The following is a 19,075-nucleotide window of genomic DNA, read 5'->3' as shown; positions in this document are numbered from 1 at the left end:
CTGCTACCCCGGATCCCGCCCCATCCAACACCCAGGAGATCTTCAAAATGCTTGAGGCTCTCATGGATAAGAAACTCCGCGAGACGCATGAGTTCTTCAGGTCCAACATGGGAAGTTCGAAGCAGCCGAAAAGGATTTCGGTTAAGGACCTCCCCGCATGCTCAGATACCAACCCCTAGAGGTATGCCGAGCACATGCCAATTACGACGGGCAAGATCTTCATAAGCGAAAAAGTCGGCTCGATCGCGCTGGAAGAAGTGGAATTCTTCCCAAACTTTGAGGCTTACCCGGACTGTTACGTCCGACTTCGATCTGAACCTGCCTCTAAAGAAGAGACCGAACCGAAGGAGGTTATAGTGTTCGATCTCTCGAAGGCCCAGGCTATGCTGGCCAATACAGTGAAAAGTAGGGGCTTCACCTGCTCAAAACTACCGGCGCTTAGCAAGAAGCACCCTACCTACGTCGCACCAGACGATGCGACCCTCCCCTTCTTGGAAAAGGCCTTCACTGCGGTGCATAAGGCAGTGGAAGAAGGAAAACCTTGTCCTGCACTGGAGGAGTGCAGACCCTTCTCCCTGACTACTCCCCCTGATGTTAGACACTGGAAAGATGTCCAGTCAACATTTGTGGTGGGAAAACTAGAACCCAACGTCGCTGGCCGTCAGTTTAACGAAGACCTCCCAAAACTTAATGACCATCTCCTTCGTCGGGAACATGATACAAAAGGAAAGGCTCGCCGCATCTATGTCCCTCCAAGTACAGCTCGAAGTCATGGCCGGTGACACTAGGGTCCCTGACTACTACATGGTTCTCGCCAAAACACATTTGGCGACCGTAGTAAAGGATCTGTACAGCTTCACGAAGGCTCGTAGAGCCTGTCGTGAATTCGTGTTCTCCAGTGCTACAGTGAGACACGAACCCCGGAGGCTGATTTCCTCCAACATCTGGGGTAAGCACCTCTTTCCCTCCTCCCTTGTGAAAGAGATCACCGACAAGGCTGCCACGGAGAACAGGAACCTTCTCCACAAGTGGGGCATGTCGAAGAAAAGGAAATCCTCTCAGGACGACGGCCCTCAACCTAAGAGGAAACCCACGAAACCGAAACCCCAGCAACGTCAACAGAGACGGCAGTTTCCGGGATCCGCTACTCCCCAAGTGGCAGCTCAGCCACAGCAGACCTTTCAACTGGTCACCCAACCGGTCTTGTTACAGTCGCCGGTCTTCACCCCTGCTTTTGAGCAACAGTCAACTACCTTTCGTCCCAAAGGTAGAGGCTCAAACAGAGGTGCAGGCAGAGATGCATCTCACCGTCCCTCCAGAGGCTGAGGAGGAAAGGGAGCTAGCGGCCGAGGTAGTAAACCCTCGGGAAACCAGAAGCAATGAAGTGCTTCCGGTGGGAGGAAGACTCCGCCAATTCCAGGATCGTTGGACCTTCGATCCCTGGGCACACAGCATCGTCAAGAAGGGTCTAGGCTGGAGCTGGACTCAACCACCCCCAACCTTCCAGCAGTTCTTCCAACAGTCAACCCCCCTTCTGGAAGAATATGTCCTAGAACTCTTGAACAAGAAGGTGATAAGGAGGGTAAAGTCGACCAGGTTCCAAGGGAGACTGTTTTGCGTCCCCAAGAAGGACTCCGACAAACTCAGAGTCATTCTAGACTTATCCCCCCTCAACAAGTTCATAGCGAACAACAAGTTCAAGATGCTGACTCTTCAACAGATAAGGACCCTTCTGCCTCAAGGTTCCTACACGGTCTCCATAGACCTGGCGGATGCCTACTAGCATGTTCCAATGAACCACCACGCTTCCTCCTACTGGCACGTTCCAATGAACCACCACGCTTCCTCCTACCTAGGATTTCGACTCCAAATGAAAAGCTACGCTTTCAGGGCCATGCCCTTTGGCCTCAATGTGGCCCCACGGATCTTCACAAAGCTGGCAGACGCCATCGTTCAACAGCTCCGCCTCCGCGGCGTCCAGGTGATGGCCTACCTCGACGACTGGCTAGTCTGGGCTCCATCGCCCGAAGATTGTCTAAGATCCTGCAACAAAGTCGCCCAGTTTCTGGAACACCTAGGATTCAAGATAAACAGAAAGAAATCTCGCCTCCCTCCAGCTCGGAAGTTCCAATGGTTAGGAATCCAGTGGAATCTTCAGTCACACCGCCTTTCCATTCCCCAGAAGAAAAGGAAGGAAATAGCAGCGTCTGTCAAAAGACTGCTGAAATCCAAACGGATCTCAAGACGTCAGCAGGAATGAGTTCTAGGCTCTCTATAGTTCGCCTCAGTGACAAACCCAGTGCTGCGTGCACAGCTAAAGGATGCCGCGGGAGTCTGGAGACTTTCTGCATCCATCGCTCGAAGAGACCTAAAGAGACCAAGAGACGGCTCCCAAACAGACTTCGGTTACTCCTAAAGCCGTGGTCGGAAGCAAAGGCCCTGAAAAGGTCCATCCCTCTTCAACACCCACCTCCATCACTCAACATCCACACGGACGCTTCGCTGGAGGGTTGGGGAGGTCACTCCCACCAAAAACAGGCTCAAGGAAAATGGTCTCCCCTATTCAAGACGTTTCACATCAACATCTTGGAGGCCATGGCGGTCCTTCTAACTCTGAAGAAACTCTCCCCGCCTTCCTCGATCCACATTCGTCTTACCCTGGACAACTCGGTGGTAGTCCGATGTCTCAATCGCCAAGGCTCAAGATCGCCCCAGATAAATCAGGTGCTTCTCCCAATCTTCCGTCTGGCAGAGAAGAAGAAATGGCACCTGTCTGCAGTTCACCTACAAGTATTCCGCAACGTGACAGCGGACTCTCTATCTCGGACAAGCCCGATAGAGTCGGAATGGTCTCTAGACGCAAGATCCTTCTCCTTCATCTCTCACCAAGTCCCAGAACTTCAGATCGATCTCTTCGCAACGAGCGACAACAATCAACTTCCTCGATATGTGGCCCCGTACGAGGACCCCAAGGCAGAAGCAGTGGATGCCATGTCACTGGATTGGAACAGATGGTCCAGGATCTACCTGTTCCCTCCCACCAACCTTCTGCTGAAAGTCCTCTCCAAACTGAGAACCTTCAAGGGGACAGCGGCCCTAGTGGCTCCCAAGTGGCCCCGGAGCTATTGGTACCCCCTAGTCCTGGAGCTACAGCCCACGCTGATCCCTCTCCCGGGCCCAGTTCTCTCCCAGCAAGTACAGAAGTCGACTGTCTTCGCTTCATCATCGAAAGTCAGGGACCTTCATCTCATGATTTTCTCTCCCTAGCCGCGAAGAAGAGGTTTGGGATCTCGAAGAAAAGTCTAGACTTCCTCGAGGAATACAAGACCGAATCCACACGACGGCAATACGAATCATCCTGGAGAAAGTGGGTCTCATTCGTCAAGGCAAAAAATCCTACGGAAATCACCATTGATTTTTGCATGTCCTTCTTCATTCACCTTCATGGACAAGGCTTAGCAGCCAACACGATTTCTACCTGCAAATCGGCCTTGACTAGACCACTACTGTACGCCTTCCAGATTGATCTGTCCAGTGACATCTTCAATAAACTGCCGAAGGCATGCGCTCGTCTACGCCCAGCACCCCCACCAAAACATATCTCCTGGTCCCTGGACAAGGTGCTCCATTTTGCCTCCAACTTGGACAACGATTCGTGCCCTCTCAAGGATCTGACTCAAAAGTTATATTTCTTTTTGCTCTTGCCTCAGGAGCCCGAGTCAGCGAAATAGTGGCATTATCAAGAGACGAGGGTCACATCCTGTTTACAGGCTCAGGAGACCTTACCCTCTTCCCGAATCCGACGTTTCTCGCTAAAAACGAACTACCCTCCAAAAGATGGGGCCCTTGGAGAATCTGCCCCCTGAAAGAAGATGCCTCTCTATGTCCAGTAGAGAGCCTCAAGGTCTATCTTCGTAGAACTTCTGACTTTGGTGCAGGCCAACTCTTCAAAGGAGAAACATCGGGTAGTGACCTGTCACTGAAACAACTAAGAGCGAAAATCACCTACTTCATTCACAGAGAGGATCCTGACAGTACACCCGCAGGTCATGATCCTAGAAAAGTCGCATCGTCTCTGAATTTTTTCCAGAGCATGAATTTTGAAAGCCTCAAGAGTTTCACAGGCTGGAAATCCTTGCGTGTTTTCTTCAAGCATTACGCGAAACAAGTGCATGAAGTCAAACATTTCGTGGTAGCCGCAGGTAGTGTTATGAAACCTGCACTTAACTCTGCATAGAACAGTGAGTTACGTGGGACTGTAACTCTTCGGGTGCCTCTGTTGACCCTCGTGTGATACGTAGTGAATTCATAGACTGTTCTTTACAAGGTGAAATGTCATAGTCATCACATGAGTGCCGCATGCCTAGAGCATGGTGTTTTTTTCCTTATTAAAGACTGTCGTTCCTCTGGAACCTGTGCCTTCTAATAATTTGAAATTTTCTTTCAGATTCAAGAGCGAAGTCTTTCATTACTATGTACATTATAATTTATTGTAAATTAATTTTACATCCCTTATTGCTTTTATTTACTATATTCTGCAATTGTGAAATAAAATTTCTATTTTATTACTTGTGCGTTTCAATCCGCTCCTACTTATACTATGAAATGCATGGTTGTCATAGTTTCATTATCCCCTTTTCTTTTAAAATGATGAAGAATAATAGGTTCAATCCATATTATATACTCACCTATGCTATGTAATATTCCTAAATGAATATTTACTTGCGCTATACCTTCGAGACCAGATCGTTCTCTTGCTACGAAATACAGTGCCTAACCACCACTTGTCTGTCATTGAGAATGTTCCTATACGAATATCAACCATTCTGTCTTGTCTCCGAGTTCTTCACGTTCTCCCCGCAAGGTGGGTAGCCCTTCGATGACCACTTGGATCTTCGGCATGGTCTGTTGGGACTTCTCTGCCAAGGGGGGCAGGAAGTTACATCCCCACGGAACCTCTATCGAGGTCACTATGCTTACCTTATTCAAAGCCCTCGGCACTTACTCTACAAGGGGAAATCTACCACGATACATTGATTCTCTGGTATTCTTCCATCAGGACGCCATGGCTTGAGCCAAAAAAACGGATTTTGAGCGAAGCGAAAAATCTATTTTTGGGTGAGATAGCCATGGCGTCCTGATGGACCCTCCCTGCTACTTTGTCCAGCCTTTCAGGCCCCACCCTGTCCTGCTGTATCATGGTGATCGGCAAGCAACTGGCATCAGGATGAGGACGGACGTGACGTCATTTAGCAATGGCGCCCGTTTGTTTACGTTTCGAGTACCAAAAGTAGCCACGGACGAGTATAGCTGTGGAACGGCTCCCCAGCTATTCTCCGCCCCTCCATATCGAAGTGTTAACTCTATGTGGGGTACAGATAGCTATGTGGTGCGTTAATACATGCGTCCCCTGTTGATATACGATGTCTTAAAGGGAAACCTTTAGGATACTCGCTCCAGAAGTTAGAATTCTGTGATAACCTGAGGTTAAATTCTCTGGGAATATCTTAGTAGTTATATACCCAAGGAAGCTACCAATAAGGAACCTTCCATCAGGGCGCCATGGCTATCTCACCCAAAAATAGATTTTTCGCTTCGCTCAAAATCAGTTTATTTGGAGAAGCAGAAGTATCATAATTTGGATCGGTAACAGTTTGAGGTATGTTGTGATTTTTGTATGATAAAAAGTTTTTGCCTTGTAATATCTCTTGTGGCATTTTACTCTACTATTTTCATTGATTTATCATATCTTGCCTTGAAATGTTTAAACTTATCTCATTAACATTTTTTTGCTTAATTGTGCAAGATTTTCATAATAATTTTCTTACAGATGATGTAACCACTGGTCAATTGTTAGATGATCTCTGTTCATCTCTTAGCCAATCGGGAATATTTCTCCATCATCGTGAAAAATGACATCAAGTTATTAAGCTGTGATTAATGTGATCTTATATACTGGAAGAATGAAACCAGGACTTTATAATCGCCTTTTCGCCGTCATAGGTTATTGGTATGATGGTAGTATGTGCTGGTTGTTTCCACTAGGTCAAGACGCAGGTTTTTAAAGTTTTATGATACAAAGGGATTGTCCCAAGAATGAAACTCATTACTTGTGGCTTAATTATTCTTTGTTCCTACACATAATATAAACCACCGACCTTCGAAAGGAGTATAAATTCAGCAAAGCTGGAATGACCGTTAAACGGTTAAACTTTGACTTCGGCCTCCTGATTTGGATGTTTAAATCTTTTTCTTCTTTCAAGATGAACAAATGCGCTGCAGATATTCGACATTCTTGCTGAAGTGATTTTAATGGAGGAGGAATCCAATGATATGTGGGCTGTCATGATAACTGGAAATTGGAATAGTGACAGTTTTCTGTGCTACCTGTTGCAATCCGTTGTCCAACATATCTCTCCTGTTGGATGTCATATATGACTCATATCTGTTGTGTTTTATTCCTCATTTGTGACCTTAGAAAGATAACGACACAACAATGTGAATTTAAGAGTTCAGTTGGTTTTCCTTAGACATTACAGTTGCTCGCCAGAGGAAGAGTTCTGCTGTTGCAGTGTGTAAGGGGGAAGGACATTGCATTTCGCATTTCTATCCTAATGGAGCAGATAACAGCAAATTTTCAGGAGCAAATTTTCGTTTCCAGAAACCAGTACCAACATTGGCACAAGTACCCACTGGAGAGTGCTCTTTTGATAAGACCCATTAACCACTTAAAAATTTCAAGATGGCGACAATTTTCTAAGATCGATGCTTTTGCATATACAGTAATATTGTATTTCACAATGAGATTGGGGCTAAGACAGGGATGTGTGATGTCGCCATGGATTGTTCAATTTTTTTGGATAGAGTGGGGAGAGAGGTGAATGCTCGAGTGTTTGGTTGAGGATTGAAACTGATAGACGAGAGTGATCATGAATGGGAGGTAAATCTTGTTGTTTGCGGATAATACTGTACTGGTTGCAGACTCGGAAGAGAAGCTTGGTCGATGAGTGACAGAGCTTGGAAGGGTATGTGAGAGGAGGAGTTGAGTTAATGTGGGTAAGAGCAAGGTTATGAGATGCACGAGAAGGGAGGGTAGTACGAGGTTGAATGGAGAGTTACTTGAAGTAGATCAGTTTTAAGTACTTGGGTTCTGTTGTTGCAGCAAATGGGGGAGTGGAAGCAGATGTACGTCAGAGAGTGTACGAAGGATGCAAGTGTTGGGAGCAGTGAAGGAGTGGGAAGGAATACATGTTTAGGCATGAATGTAAAGAGAGTTCTGTATGAGAAAGGGATTGTACCAACTGTGATGTATGGATCGTAGTTGTGGGGAATGAAAGTAACGGAGAGACAAAAATTAAATATGTTCAAAGTGAAGTGTCTGAGGAGTATGGCTGGTGTACTGTATCTCAATTAGATAGGGTTAGGAACGAAGTAGTGATGGTGAGAAGGGGTGTAAGAAATGAGTTAGCAGCTAGAGGGGATATGAATGTGTTAAGGTGGTTTTACCATATTTAAAGAATGGAAAGTGGCTGTCTGCTAAAGAAGGTGATGAAGGCAAGAGTTGATGGGAGAATTACAAGAGGAAGGCCCAGGTTTGGGTGGATGGATGGAGTGAAGAAAGCTCTGGGTGATAGGAGGATAGATGTGAGAGGCAAGAGAGCATGCTAGTAATAGGAATGCATGGTGAGCGATTGTGACGCAGTTCCGGTGGGCATTGCTGCTTCTCCGGTCGCCTCGGTGACCTTAGAGGTTGCAGCAGTAGGGGATTCAGTGTATGAAACTTCTTTTGTGGTGGATAACGGGGGAGGGTGGGCTGTGGCACCCTAGCAGTACCAGCCAAACTCGGCTGAATCCCTCGTCAGGCTGGGAGGAGCGGAGAAATTAAAGGTCCCCTTTTGTTCCTTTGTTTAATGTCGGCTACCTCCTAAAATTGGGAGAAGTGGATTGGTAAATAAATAGATAGACAACAAAAACGAGACCTATTTGAGTGATCTTGGTGTCAACTCTTACATTTTTCACTGTAAAATCCTAATTTGGAACTGCGAACTACAAGATGGCTTTCGTGTATTAACAGAATGGATGTCAATGCCCAACCAGGGCACCCTGGATGGCACTGGTGCTGCGAAACCTAGCATAGGGTTCAGTATCAACTGACTGATAATTTAGCATACACAAATAATTAGTTTAATATCCCAAATGCTGTCGAATAAGTTCAGCATCAGTTAGTTTTTCTAAACCCCAGTCAGGTGTTGGTCATTGCTGCTGACCAGCTAAAGTATGGAGTAGCCAAGTAGGTCCAGTGGCTCTGCCTTATATTGGGATGACAAGTTTGTCATAATAATGAGGATCTTGCCTATTGAGGTTATTGTGCTGAAGTCTATTTGAACTCTACTTTAGGACAGAACAAGACCCTAGTGGAGGCAGGGATGATTATTATTATTATTATTATTATTATTATTATTATTATTACAGGCTAAGCTATAACCCTAGTTGGAGAAGCAAGATGCTATAAGCCCAATGGCTCCAACATGGAAAATAGCCCAGTGAAAAAAAGAAAATAAACAAACTACAAGAGAAAAGTAATTAAACTTTCAGAATAAAATATTTTAAGAACAGTAACAACCTTAAATTAGATCTTTCATAAATAAACTTTAAGAAATGCAAAAAAAAAAAAAAAAAAAAAAAAAGATTATTTCTGACAGCTTCAAGCATCACTAGGACATGACAGATGCATCATGTAACACGCAGTCTGTACAAACTTGTGAAGGCACCCAACACGGACTACTTGAATGAGACAGATGAATAACCTTAAGAGGTTCTTAGCATCACAGCTTGGTGTGAGCTTCACTAACTGTAAATTACCTAGTTTCATTTTTGGTATATGATACTGTCAATGGTACTGGTGATCCTTTTTGATGATCTTATCATTCAGGGAAGCCAATTTCTTCCTGTACTGTCAGTCACTGGCTTAGCTGCTACCATACTACTTTGCCAACAACAATGGAAACTATGCATGATGGCTTCCAGTCCATTACACACACATAATGACACTGGAATAGAAGCATCCACAGGTGGCTTAGAAATTTCCGACTGGAAACTTTGTTGTACACAATCGAGCTGACAGTTCTCAGCAGTGGCTATTGATCAAGCTAACAACCAGGCCAATGCTGTCATTAAGGCAGACAGGGGTGCGATCAGAATGACTGAAGACCTATCAGCAGTGAGAAGATAGACACTAGCTGGTCCTGAAGTCAACCACATGGTTGCATAGTATGAGGTAGCATGTGAGTAACCGGATCTGTTGACTCTCTTCAAGCAAAAAGTGCTGAAGGCAGACGGTCAACTGTTCTCCAATCTGTTGTTGCCATGCCAGAGGAGAGAAGGTGAACTGAAAAGTATTCTTCTCTCATGAGAAGCAATTGCATCCTTCTGCCCTCGGCAATGATGGAAAGCTCCACACCTGTCAAAAACCCCACCTCGCTACTATTTTTTAGAGCCAAATTACATCAACCGAGGCAAAGCCAGACGTCAACACCACCACTATTGCTGATGCAGTGTAAATGAACAGTCTGCACTTATGGAGTTGAAAGATGTTCAAAGAGTATGTTATGCTCCATGTCCTTTTTACAATACAAGCTTACTCCAGTACAAGAGAACAAACATTATTTGATATCCACTGGCCATCTAGTCTGAAAGCTGAAAGAAGATCAAAGTGAGGATGCTGGGTGAAACTTAGGGTGATAAGGGAGGGCAAAATTCCATTAAGCTAGTGAAACTTCTGGAGAGAAAATGAGGACCAAGTTAAACTGTACACATTTCTGGCTGATGAGATTGCATATGAGGCTACACAAAATATGATGATTTTTACCAAGACGGAAGATACTTTTAGCAACCATGCTATACATCTCGCTGGGGTTGCATCATGTACAGTAGTCGTGAAGAAGATGACATGCAGGTCTATGTGCATGCCAGGCATGCAACAGAAGCAGGCAGCAAAGCCAGCAACACACATCATTATTACAGTCAATGTTCTGCAGACACTTCAGTAGCTAGATCTGCAGCAATTGAGGGTTACCTTCATTCAGAGGATAGAATTTGAGGTGGATTCCTGTACATGACTTTAGTTTTACTCTTGAAGAAAAGAGCAAAGCGTGTGCTCTTCATCTATGCCTTTACTGGCCACGATGTTGATTCAGTATTCTGCTTGGCAAATCTGGGATGTTTATGATGAAACTCCCGGTGTCTTCAGTAAATTCGGCTATTGTCCACCGGTAATGGATGATGAATACCTGGAGACTGGAGAAGTTTGTGATCATGATGTACGAAAGATCCAGGATAGCTGAAGGCTTTAATGATGCGAGGTTGGACATGTTTGCTCAGAAGTGGAAGCCACATGAAGCCATTCCTCCAACCAGAGCAATACTGAAGCAGTATGTGAAACATGGTACTTATCAGATGGGCTGTATCTGAAGCATGATGCCTAGCAGATGGCATCTTGAGTCAGTTAGTAGTAATCAGCTATAAACAGACTCCGAACTAGAACTGGACCAAGGAGGTCTGTGGAAGATCATTTGGGCAGAGCTCCCATCCATTACAGTGTGTTGCAAGCAGCTGACAGTGTGTGGATGCAAGTCTTAATACTGCAGTAAGTGCAAATGCTAATGGTTTGGTTTACCCTACACAGCACTGTGCAGCTGCAGATGTGAGATTTAAAAGTATTGTAGTATATACATAGAAGTTTCAAGACAATATATGACAAACAAGTTCAGGTCTATGGCCTACATATACATTGAATAATATATTGAACTGTCTGTGCCTCTGATATGGCTTTTTTTGCCTTATGATTCTGAAACTAATATTTATGGTACAAGGAAACGTGAGTAGGTATGTAGATCCAAATCCACATTCTACATGATGAATAATGTATAAATTGACACCATTCAAATAGGACAAGGCTTTGCAGTTTTATTGTAAAATGTAATTTTTTGCATATTTAGTGCTGTCCATCTTTAAAAATGGCCACCATCTTGAGTTTTTAGGAAGCAAACGGGTTATATGAAAATGACAATTGCCAAGGAATGTGTGCAAATTTTGGTGCTTGTATCCAGAAATGAAGATATGGTAGTTATCTGCTACGTTATCAGTGTCTGATGATCCTATAAGGTGCTAAGAAAATATTGCCTGGGTGTGCTCTTGTGGTTACTTTCACTGTCTCATCTTTGTTGCAACTTCAAGAGAACAAGAAGTAGAAGACACATTTGAAGAAGTCTAGGAAGACTGATCGATAGGCATACACGTGATTCCTACTGTTTCTCTCCTTATGGGAGAGAGTGCAGTACCAGGAACTTACTTTATTGAGGGTACCAACAGTTGTCCCAAAGTGGGATTAAACATTAGTGCACATGACCCTATGGAGGTATCTGGGTACTCTGTAGAGGTGTTCACACACCTTTTACTGAGTCTGATTTAATTTCTGGTAGAAGTAAAAGCTGAAGGTTTTTCCATAGCGAGAAGAAACTTCGGAGCTGACAACTCTTGTTCCATTTGACCATGCTGGTTGGGATGGAAGTGTCTGCCATTTTTTCCCACTACCTTGATATTCAATCTCTCTCTTAGTATAGGGTGTGCCGACTAGATCTTTGTAGATGCTTTACTGCTTGTATCTCCTTAGCTTTTAGTTGAACCTTCAGGTATGATGCCCGCTGAGGAAGATAATCTCTGATGCGCAAAATAACCGATTCCTCAGCAAGGTTTCATGAGAGTAGTGCTATATGGAATCCAACCCTCCAAACAGGAAGGAGTTTCGGTGTTGGGTACAGGAAATTACCGTACATGCCTGCTACCAATGCTAGGTCTGCATAATCAAGCATAAGTGCTGCTGATTAGGACATAGACAGCCACTGTACTTAACTTCCTGCCTGGAGATGTTCCCAGGAATTTTGATACCATTTACCACTGGTTACACCATCACCATGCACACAATCAACAAAAGCAGTCGGGAAAAAATCTGCCAGAGGTGAAGGAGAATCTTCAGATTGTTCCTCTTACTCAGCTGAACAACAGGAACCTCCCTGACTGCTCTTACCCTACATACGCTTGGGAACGTATAAAATCGGGAAGACGATCCTGGTACATTCTTGACCCCTACACGAGGCGAGAGGTTGCATATCGGGAATGCTTCTTTCCCCAAGAAAACGTTTCGGTATACAGTACTGTACAGGTGTTCACTTGCCTGCTACCTCTGCTTGGTCTAGAATGAGACAGCACTTGGACCCTTGTGTATGGTTATTGGATCTGAACTCCTTCACTTCCTCCTTCATAGTTTCAGAGAAAACAACCCAGCAGGAGGACTGGGATGAGACAAATCAGGTAGCAGCTCAAGTGTGATGGTGGTAAACCGTCTCGCCCTAGCTACGCAATTGCAACATGCACTATCCTTTTTCTCATGATCACTACAATCCCGATAATGACACGGACAAACTCCATGAATATGATCACAATGTGCACGATTATCTGACCTGTACTTCGTCTTGTTATTGGGGGAATGCTTGAATAATATATTTACACAGCGGGTTCAATGTCGTGGCAACATTGTTCTCATGCTTGTACCTAGTGTAGTGTCTGCAGACGCTACTACCTTTGGCGAAGAATAGTCATTGAGTACATCAGGATGCCAGATTACTCATAATCATCAATCATGCCAAGAACGTAACCTAGTACAGTATGTTCTCTCGCTGTCCATGAGGCGAGGTGAGATATGTACTGAGTAATAAATAGATATTCAACACCTCACTTTTTCAAAGTTCACTATCAGACGCTTCATGCATTTTTTTAGTGACTTTCAGATCACAACTTTTTGCATCTACTTTATTTCAGCTTTGCCAGTGCTTTTTACTGGTAGAAAGAGAAGCTATGATCATTGTCATTGCTTGCATAGGCTATAAGATCTCCACTTCATGAGCACTGAGGCTTTCTTGTACTCTTTTCCTTATTGTTTTGCCTTCGTAGGAACATTTCAATTGCTCTCTCCTGGCTAGACAAGTACCCTCACACTTGTACTCCACAGTTGTCACTTTCAATAGAATTGGCATCACTTTGCAATTGGGAATCACTTAATCGCAGCTTATTCTGGTTCTTGGCGATAGTTACTTTAGTCACCAGGGATCTTTCACAAGTATTAACTTTACCTTCCCAGTGCTACTAGCCCAATCCTGCAGCCCCAAAGAAAAGAAAGTAGAGGTCGCTGAAGCTCAGAATAGCTGATTAGGCCAAGTTTCACAAGACTTTGGCCTATTTATCTGCATGGTATTGTGGGAGCAGCAGCTGCACTGTACTAAAACCAACCCATGGAAGAGATTTCTTGGTAAGGGTTTTCAGAGCCTGCACATTTGCTACCACTGATCCTCACTGCAGTGATGGAGGATGCCCTTCAACTTCCCTGGGATAACTTGGGTACTTGCACCTTTCCACCCTACTGCTTGATATGTAAGGTCACCAAGAGTGTGGTGACGACCCCAAATATCAGGATGATTCTGGTTACTTCCAAGTGGCCACACACCAAGTTGTTTATGGATTTGCTGATGCACCTTGGCAAGGTACCAAGAGAACTACCCCAATGGTCTAATCTTCTGTCAGCCTTATCTGTAGAGGTATAACAGCTAAGTGTCATACCTATCACTTCACACTTTGCAACTATCCAGCTTCTCCTCCAAGAGAAAAGCTTCTATGAAGCACTTCACAGGAGAGGCTTGGATATCTGCAAAGATCCCCAGCAAATATCTACCATGAGAAGTGGGTAATTTCTTCCAATTGGTGTCATGGACTGGATACTTCTCCATTCGGAGCCCCTCTGCAATTGATGGATGATTTTCTATTTTTTCTATATCAATAGAAGCTCCTGTGTCTCAACAATGAAAGGGTATCATGTTCAGCTCAGACCAGAACAACTGAGGCTGTTCTTCATCACTGGAAGGTTTAAGAAACAGATAACCAAGAATATAATGGCTCTCAGAGATTCTATAGTCTAACAGTCTAGAACGCAAGTTCACGAAGTCTGATATCGGCTCTACCCCAGCTTTCAAGAATAATCTGTTCATGGTTCGGCAGGAATTTTGAAGTGCCAGAGAACCTTCGCTGCTCACCACTTTTGTGGGTAAAGCTGCAATTCCCTGGACAGTTTTACCCCTGGACCTATGGTAGCTACTTAGCAGGTTGTGCAGTAAGCTTTACTCCAGCACAGTACAAAAAGAATCGTGTCTAAGACAGCGGCTATGCCATAAGTCTAGAAATAAATTGTAAAAAATGTCTGCCCATTCTTTCTACTTCCCCTCCTTAGGGGTACAGTAGTTGTGCCATTGTGTTATTGGACTTGATGCTAAATGCAGTAAGATATGTAATAAGGTAACTTCTTTATCATTTTGATATCTCCCCCATCCTCCTTTATAGGGGGAGTATGAAGGGAATGTAAGCACACCCATTTCTCCCAGGTTAAAGGTGAAAATGAGATTTCCTCTACTTGTTGGGTGTGCGGAGCCTACCTCCAGCACAACAGGCAACCTTTGTTTTTCTTGTTAGAGTAACTGCCGTTCAAGCTTCGTTGAAGTCCTAATCTTATTGAAGGTCTCAGGTTTGTATAGTTAGAAAAAAATACAAATTGCTTTTGAAAATTTATGAATTTATGTAGCAAGTACTTTTGATAGAATGGCCTGGTTCCTAAACGCTTATTCCTAAAAGCACATTGTGGGTGCTCTATTAACTAATCGATAATTATAAATGATTTGTTTTCCTGTAACAACTAAACATAATATGGAAATCTGCAATTTTAATTTTATCACTTACTACCTCAAAATAAGCTGAGGAAAATATCTTGGTTTAGGCAAGCCATTGTGGTATTTTAAAAACTAATTTTTTCAGATTTATGGCTCGTCTCGAGTATTTCACCATCTTTCTGCTATAATTTTGTAACAACCACTGTTATATATTTTTTTATTAATTTTCCGAATTGTGGGCATAAGATAAATGATGTGCGTTATGATTATCATCTCTGCACATATCACAAAAATTATCTATGTAATTTCCACTGAAATTTACTTTAATTTTGAGCATGTTTAGCCTTTCTTTCATTATTAGGATTGCCTTATCCATATTTCTTAATTTAAGACTGTGGGGCGGGGGCCATTCCCTTCTATAAATCTATCTTTTTATATATTTTTTGCCTCAATTGTTTCCTATATTTTTTATGTAACATTCTCTCAATTTTTTTCTGGGTCCTTTTCCTCCAGTTTCTTATTTTTCGTATTTTCATTCTATATTAAAATTTTCTTCAATGCAGCTGCTCAAACTCTTATCATTAGGGTTTTGACATTTTTCTTGAATTATCTCCAATTAATATCTTATCAAAGTTTATGATATTATGGAGCTGTATTTCCTCATCTTGTTCTATTCTACAAGTCACTGGCTAAATTCCTGTTTATGCTATGATTCCTCAGTATGGATTACTTGATGGTTGTTTATACATATTTTTTGTTTATTGTATTGCAAAATGTTTCCAGGTATTTCTTTCTTTTTAAATTATATCACTGCAGGTTTCAACATAAGCAAATATTGTTGGAACAATCAGTTTCAGTTTTTCTCTACCATTTTTTCTTATCTCCATATATGCATATTTCTTTGACCATGTGCGTATTCCTTTGAGCTTTCATATTCATACTCTCTCTTCCTTGTTTCTTTTCTCTTGAGCAGCGTTAAAGATATTTATCCCGTTATTGCTACTTATTTTCAATATGAGTGATGTTGAATATTGTACTAAGACTAAGTTGAATTTTCTCCACACCGGCACGCTGGTAATAGTATTACAGTGAAATTCATGTTACTTGGGTCAAACTGATTAGAAAAAATAAATAACTTTAATTGTAACACTAGTATTTCCTGCTGTCAACATTCTATGAATATATGCTCTCCTAGTCAGGGTAAAACAAAACACGGGCTTTACTGGTTAAAAGTGAAATGGTCATATTTTAACTAAAAATATTGTCCAAAGCATTTACATTTTTTTGTTTCATGCACCAATCAGTCACATGTTTTAACACCAAATATTGCTTCATGTATTTCCAGAGCTTTTCCCCCACATTTATTAATAGGAATGCTAAATTTGTTCATTTTGGAGGCAAACGATTTGGCCTACAGTTATGTTGGCAGGGAAACTTAGATGGGTGTGATATTGACAAAAGTTAAGCCCTAATTCTTACTCAATTCAGGCAAAGATTACTGGTTAACATAGTATTACCTCGGATATATAAAATGATCTGGACTCGTTTGCCTAACAAGCCAAAGAAGTCTGCTGGTTATGTGAAATGGGTAACAAAATGTTTATGGAAGAGAAAAATATAGCATAGGGTAAATTAGACAATTAAATATAATATTCTGTATAAATGATACCAGTTTCTTTGGACTGCTCTTTCATAAGGTGCAGAAAAACACTTGAAAAGAATGAATGTTTGAAGTGATTGCAATACTTTTATGATATTTTAAATTGAATAGATAAATGGCATTGACACTACAGCTAAACATCGTTAGTTAATCATGGATAATGAAATTTTCTCCATGTTCACTAGGTGATGGGCACGTCCAGTCACAAGGATTCGATCCTCACCTCACGGTGTGCCCTGGTTTGATAGTTTGCTACAGTAATGACTATAGCAGTTTTGACTGTTCACCTTCTCTACTAAAGTGTTAGAGGCAAAATTATACATCTATACTCTTAGAATCCCCTGACTGAGTTGGGCAGGTGCTAACTACCAATACCAATTTACTTTATAGAATTTTGAAATACTAACAAACTTTTCAATTGCAGCAGCTTATTTTTGTGACCAGAAATGAACTAATTGCTCATTAAATGATTATACTGAAAAACTTGTTAGACTAAACTGTAAAGGAAGACTATGTACCTGAAACCAGCAAAAGTGATGTTTGTATTAGGAAGCTGATATAGAGATGCTGTGAATCAACAGTTTATGAGAATGTAAGAAGATATTGATATTGGAATATGGCTATAAAGGTAAGATGATGACCCTTTTTCATTTAAGTACTGCTGCTTAAGGTCAGATTTTTACCTTAACAGTAAGTATCGGTAGGTAAATGAATTTGTTTGGGATAAAGAAATGTATTGATAGATAACTATTAAGTGTTTGTTTATATGGGCCTTGTGCAGTGAAGATAGAAGACTAAATATTTACGTCCCAAGTATGTTTTAAGCAGAATTTGTCATAGGTATGTATTTAACTGGATATCTGTAAAAATCTGTTAAGCATCTCTGATTAATTGCATATCAATCAGTAATTTGTGAAAACTTTAATAATAGTAATTAACCTCCATCTAAAGCTATTCAAGGAGCTTTGTCTTAATTCAGGATGATGAAAATACAAAGTTTAGAAGAAAATAGTTTTCATGGTTAGTGGTCAGTTTTTTTTTTTTTCCTTTTTTTTTTGTAACTAATTATCTTGAAGTGGTGCATTTAGAATATTGCATATGTATAACATTGGTGTTGGCTTTGAATTTCCCAAAGAAACACTTGCCACTAACAAAAACTTTCATTAATGTTACATGTGTAATCTTTAGCACTATGACTTTACAATTAACATGCAAAAGAAAGGGACAAAACTTGTAATTTCTTATTTGAAATAAAGAAATTATAAATATAGCTTCAGTCATGTGTCTTTGGTAAAACATTCGAGGAACTAACGTGAGACAAAGTATAAATGTGAAACCATGTCTCTCTTAGTCTCAAAATATTTATTGCATGTCAAGTTGAATTGTAATGGCGAAAGTTTGTGGCATTTTAACCCTTAAAAAATATTTAATTACAGAAAGTGCAATTGGAATATTCTCAACTTTTAGTCAGCAGGATGTAATTAGTTTTAATTTCCCAATTGGAGTGAAGTGATTGTTGTAATTAAGAATTTTTAAGCATGTAGTGTATTGAAAGTTGAGACTTTCTATTATTTCCAGGACTGATGTGTGAAGAATTTCAAGAAGGTATAATTTGACAGAGAAGGAACTTCTGTGCAAAACAATGATAATGAGAACTGCAAACTAATCCATCTCCTTAAAATTTAACCTTAAAAAATCACAACAACAACATAAGAATAATGATAAAATTGTAATAACCAAGAACGAAGAATAACGACAACTAAACAAAGATATAGTCTAAAACGAGCACCTTCCTGAGGTGTGTACATAACTATAACAAAGACTAGATCGATATTCTCCGTTCCATATTGGACTTGCTAGCAAATAAATACCATAGTAAATACCATAGTAAAAACCAATAATAAATAATGATAATAATATTGGTCATAAAACGTAAGTGATATAACCTAGATGACAGAGTACCAGATGGGCAATATTAACTTGAAGAACTACCGAAGCGAACAAAACCAAAATGGCTGCCGATACCGAGGCAGGCAAACCGCTTCCCAAACTAAAATCCACCTTACTGGAAAAAGAACAAATGCCCGGTACTGAAATAAACTGTCAAAACAAACTATGGTACTTAACATTGGTAAAGGTGAAGTAGCAACGTCAGTCGTGTTGAATTTAACGACAATCACTTGCGAAAAACACCGAACAAAAAAATTCATGACTTAGCGACAATCACTTGCGAAAAACACCGAACAAAAAAATTCATGACTTAACGGGCAAGTCCCAAACAGAAGGATGACCTGGAGGGTGTTCATGTAGGTGACGGTGGCGTGGTACAAGTGTGGTTTCTAGGGTCTTTGTTACGGCCCTTCCCTTTGATGGAGGAGTTATCTAATTGGAAGACAGCCTGTGAATAGTGGTTTTCACACGCCCATGATGTATACACGACTCTCGCGAGGTGCTCGCGCGAGGATAGTAACCTCTGCATCCCATGCTTTTATTTTTTTCTCTGGTATATTTGGAAGATTTTTATCAGAAAAGGTACAAAGGACTTTTCACCGGCCGTCACAGGTCTCTCCCCAGGAATAGATTTTTCCTTCGTCAAAATCCCTTTTTGTTGGACAACCTATTTTCATACAGTTTAGTTGTGTAATTA

At 41.7% G+C, this 19,075-nt stretch overlaps 1 long non-coding RNA gene across 1 annotated transcript in view; it reads left to right on the top strand.

Annotated features, from left to right (window-relative positions):
• LOC137615182 (uncharacterized) overlaps nt 1-18,133 on the top strand; it is a 30,284-nt gene extending 12,151 nt beyond the window's left edge. Inside the window, exons 2-4 of the long non-coding RNA XR_011039187.1 lie at nt 5,831-6,010; nt 16,853-17,056; nt 18,007-18,133. This is a non-coding gene — a long non-coding RNA (uncharacterized lncRNA). The remainder of the gene's footprint in view (nt 1-5,830; nt 6,011-16,852; nt 17,057-18,006) is intronic.
• The last annotated feature ends 942 nt before the right edge of the window (nt 18,134-19,075 follow it).

This window comes from Palaemon carinicauda, chromosome 21 (assembly GCF_036898095.1).
Source record: "Palaemon carinicauda isolate YSFRI2023 chromosome 21, ASM3689809v2, whole genome shotgun sequence".
Lineage (NCBI taxonomy): Eukaryota > Metazoa > Arthropoda > Malacostraca > Decapoda > Palaemonidae > Palaemon > Palaemon carinicauda.
The sequence above is the reverse complement of the archived record's forward strand: the minus strand, read 5'-3'. Positions and strand labels throughout refer to the sequence as shown.